The sequence below is a fragment of the Clinocottus analis genome, unplaced genomic scaffold, assembly GCF_023055335.1.
Source record: "Clinocottus analis isolate CAN_PGR_092001 unplaced genomic scaffold, fCliAna1.0.p SCAF_83, whole genome shotgun sequence".
NCBI lineage: Eukaryota > Metazoa > Chordata > Actinopteri > Perciformes > Cottidae > Clinocottus > Clinocottus analis.
In genome coordinates, this window is record NW_027176244.1 from 20,008 (window position 1) to 25,000 (window position 4,993).

Below are 4,993 nucleotides of genomic sequence, written 5' to 3' on the forward strand. Positions count from 1 at the left end.
AGAGCACAGACGCCCGATCAGTGGAACATCTGCCCAGCGGGGATGTCTGCAGCGTGTTTCCAGGGGCAAAACAATACGAATGAATGTCATGTAATACAGACAGGAGTCGCCATGAACGTGTGCTCGTAAGCAGAAGCAGCCGTTTGGCTTTTGACCCAAAACAAAGTGAAATATCTGCGACCTCGAGAAGTGTTTGATGTTCAAGAGTCTTTTAGCTTTGCACTTTCAGGAAGTTGCAGCGTTGCAAAGAAAAGAAGGAAAGCTGCCGACAGCAGAGATGTGCTCAATGTTTTCCCTCATGTATTAAGTATGAATCACCAAAAGCACCGCATAACTACGCTTCCCATAATGCCGCCTGCCTGCTTGAGTTATCTCCCCAGACTTTAGAGAGCTCCTCCAGAGCCACAGACAACATTACTACTTGTCACATTATACGACACGGAGTCGTGTTCCTCGTTCAGCTCTGTGGCGCTCGGCCCAACGCTGTGTTTTATACGTCAGCATCAGTGTGAATGAATCCTGTTGTGTGAGCAGGGATGTTCACGCAGGACTGACAGCACCCTGATATGAAAGACAAGGTCCTCACATGATCCGCCATCGGGCCGGATGTTCACAGGCAGCCGTCAATTACTCTCTCACAGCTTTCAGGACGGCCTCTTTCTTTCCTCTCCTGAAAGTATTTATTATCTGCACCGCTTCAATCACGTGAAAGGCCGTCGATGCTGAAGGCCACTTAGTGTAAGTAACAGTCACTGTGACCCTCAGGAGACGAGCAGCCGGATGGCCAAACAGACGAGGCTGACTGAGCCCTGAAGCTCAACATAGAAGACACATGAGGAGGGACATCTTTATCTCAGTCTAATTGAATGAAGTCGGCAACAATTTGTGGCCTGAGACGCGTTACCGTTGACCTCCAGAGCTTCATACCGAGAAGAATTCAAGATCTGACATTGAAGCTGCACTTATCATTATTACAATATGGATTGTTTACGATACCAACGGGTCAAGAGGCGACATGTGTCATGTGTAACAGCTCACGTGTGGCGACAAACCCACGCAGGCCTGTGCCCATCTCTGGCTCGCCTTTTAGCTCCTTTCAGCTCCTTGTTCAGCAGCTTTACTGTTTGGGTTACGGCTCACCACTTTGATCAAACTCAGCAGGTAGTTAACCAACAACATGCTAGCTAGGCTAGCTTGGTAGCATTATGCATCACATAATGCATCTGTACTACACTGAGAGGCCAAAGCCTCTGCATGCTGCTCAGTCAGGCCGTAATGTAGACAGACATCCTTCAGCCGCCTGTCCAGGAGATGATTGTGAGAAATGAACCGTTGTGAGTCACAATGTGGGCTAATGTTGGTCGTCCTTGGCTAGCGTGCAGTGTGGACGATGCTCTCAGTGTGAAGCTTTACAAACACTTGTCAGGGAGCAAGGCGTGGCTGAGCAGCAGTGCTACACGGCGCTGTGAGGCGAAGAGGCTGTCAGCGCTGATGGAGAGGAGGGGCGGGCTTTATTTATGGCTGAATGCAGATGCTGCATTGTAATTTTCCATTTCTTTGGCTTCCTCTCCAGCTGTACCTTTCTACTCCATCCTGCTGCTTCTGGCAGCAACGAGGAGACGAGCGCTTGAGTTTCATACACTGATGCATGAACCCTTTATCTCAATCTGTAGTCTGATACCACTGCAGACCTCCACTAACCAAACACGTCTCTCTGAAATGAAGATGTGATATATAGAGCATGAAGAGAAGAGAACTTTCTGTTCATTCAGTGGAAATGAACAAGTGAATATTGATTTGCCACATTCATTGTTATTCTCTGTCTCTGGCCTGTTCATGAGGATCAGAGTGTTTTACAGTGAACAGCTGAGTGTGATGAGAAGGCTTTGACAGGCCTGACAAAGGGCTCAGTGAGAGAGGCCGTCTTGGCCGGCTCCCAGCAGCCTCCACGCCTCCCACGACCCGTCCTCCCATTCATCTCTCGGCCCTAACGAGCCCCGGGGCCCAAACCACCGCCGAGATTTTAACGAGTTCTAACGAGGGAGATGCTCCCTTCCTGCGCTCTCTTGATTGGGCCGGCGCTCTGGCATCTTTTACTCATGAAAAACTGAACTGAATCTTCTTACACGGCTGTTTTTGCTTTGGAAAAACAAGTTCCAAGGTCATCTGAACCATTTCAATTCTCAACAAGGTCAATGAGGCGACGTTCCCTCGAGCTGCTGGACGCAGACGTCCTGCTCTCTTCTTCTTCTTCTTCACGTAAAGATCTCATGTTAGTCGTTTGAGCCGATGCAGCCGCTTCCAGAGAGGGAAATCATAGGTTCATGCATATTTCTCTTGTTGAAGTTAGTGTTGCTTGATGTATCCCCAATGCTGCTTGCAGTAGAGGTTGTTCCTTAAAAACAAGTCAGGGTACCAAGAGTCCCCGGATCGTGTGATTCTGCTGCAATGGTTTCTGAGCTGTTGTGTTCACAAGGATGGACAGAAAAGGACGAACGGCTATCAGGATGTTCTCCAGAGTGAATGTGCATCAAAGGAAAGCAGAAACACAGAAACCCCTAACTGCACATCCACTGCATGACCTGAGATGGAGACAAAGAAATCTCACCAAGTTGTTCATTCCAAACACACTGCATGTGCTCCTCCAGCCGCCCTGAATAGATGTCTGACTTTGCCTCCTCTGCAGAGCACCGAGGGAGAACACTTGTCATGGGAGACGTTTTGACATGTCTCGATAAAAAAAAGACTGATGGCGGATTCATATCCGGCTGCTTCGGCTCTCTGGTGTTGTGCACGCTGACTCACTGTCACGCGCCGGATGAGCCACGCTGCGTGTTACCCGTGTTCTCCGTGTTCTCCGTGTTATCTATGTCATCCGTAGCACCTGAGCCTTTACTATTTCACCACCAGTCAAGATGTCTGCTGCAAAGACGGCCGGCTGCACTGACGCCGCCTCCACCTCGTCGGCGCCCCGGGCCTCTGTCTTTACGACAGCCGGCGGTCGGAAGTCCCCGCGGACCACACAGACAGAGTAATGACACACAGCGTCTTCAGTTCTGCAGCGCGGCCCAGAGGCCTTACAGGGACAACAACGGGCCTCTGTGAGGACGCACACCAGTTAGCTTCCAGTTCTCCCAGTCCGCTGATGTTGTTGTTGTTGTTCCAGCTGGCGCTTTATGGAACGAGGAGGCACTGGAACCCAGTACTGATGGAGTTTACTCCACAGTCGTACTTCTGATGCCGTGTTCGCACAAAGCACATTTTCACATGACGCGCCTCACTCGCGGCATTCTGCATCTCCTCCGGTCCGGTCGCGTCTTTCATTGACATCAAAATCGTCTTTGTGCATCAGACAGACAGTTGAGATAGGGAACGGCGGCGTGAGAAGGCGACGACACGCAAACTACGATCCCTGCTGGCATCGAAGCCTCTGCATGCAGGAAGTAATCTTCTGAACCAGAAGATCCACCAAGACCGACCTGCACCCATGAGTCTGGAAGAGAACGTGTCATAAACCGTAACTGTCGTCAACATCGAGAGATTCATCCTCTAAACGCTGCAGGAACATGACACATGCACGTGTGAGGCTGTGTGCATGTGTGTGAGGCCGTGTGTATGTGTGTGTGAGGCTGTGTGTATGCATGTGAGGCTGTGTGTATGTGTGTGAGGCTGTGTGTATGTGTGTGAGGCTGTGTGTATGTGTGTGTGAGGCTGTGTGTATGTGTGTGTGAGGCTGTGTGTATGCATGTGAGGCCGTGTGTATGTGTGTGAGGCTGTGTGTATGTGTGTGAGGCTGTGTGTATGTGTGTGAGGCTGTGTGTATGTGTGTGAGGCCGTGTGTATGTGTGTGTGAGGCTGTGTGTATGTGTGTGAGGCTGTGTGACTGTGTGTGTGTGTGTGTGTGTGTGTGACTGTGTGTATGCGTTGGTGTTCTCCGTAGACGACACACTCTGCAGTGTGAAGATAAAAAAAAGAAAAACAAGTCTTTCTCAAGGCAAAACAAGGCCTCTAGTTATGTCTAAGATACATATATATATATATGTGTGTGTGTGTGTGTGTGTGTGTGTGTGTGTGTGTGTGTGTGTGTGTGTGTACGTCGTGACAGTATTAACTGGAAGTAGAAACACAAGAGTTCAGTTTGGCTCCGTCAGCATTCGGGGAATCCCTCTTTGCTTGTCGACACTTTTCTCGTCCTTCTCGTGTGTGAAAATGAGGCTTTTAATGTCGTCTATAAATATGAGATCACTGAGCTAAGAATAGAACGTCCTTATGATCCTCATTTAGTCCCAACGACAATCTACAAATTAAAATAGAATCAAATTGACAATGATATGAAATATATAGTCTGGTTTACCATGACTTAGCATATTTCTAGCATCATTATTCTTCCTTCAACTGAATAAAAAGTAAAGTATATGCAGGAAATATATACTATATACTACTAAAGATATACTATATTTGAACAGTATGCAGTTTATATCTTACAATAACGGTTTTCTGGAGCCTTTAACGGCCCATATGCTCATTTTCAGGTTTATAATTGTGTTCTGGGTTCCTACCAGAACATTTCTACATGCTTTGTAACAAAAATATATTTAGAAAAATGTCTCATAGTGTCTTTTCACCCTGAAACGATCTGTGAGCGCATGTCTCTGTAGTGATTATATCTGCTGTGATTGGCATGTTTTACTGCTGGAGCAGACCTCAAAGGAACTCACTGTTCTAGTTTCACAGCTCGTGGGCTGGCAGCGCTCCAGATAACATGATATATCTCCTTTAAACGTCTTTTAATCACATATAATCTGCATGAATCTGTCTACAGGCATACATAAGTGGGTCTTTTGTGGTGAAACGTGGTTACCTACATAATAAGTCTCAGATGGATCTTCTGGGTTTTGAGGCCGATGACGATGACGATGGTTGAAATATTTAGGGCTGATATTTTATACATGCATTTTTATTTCACACAGCAATTCAGGACTTTGTGTGTATT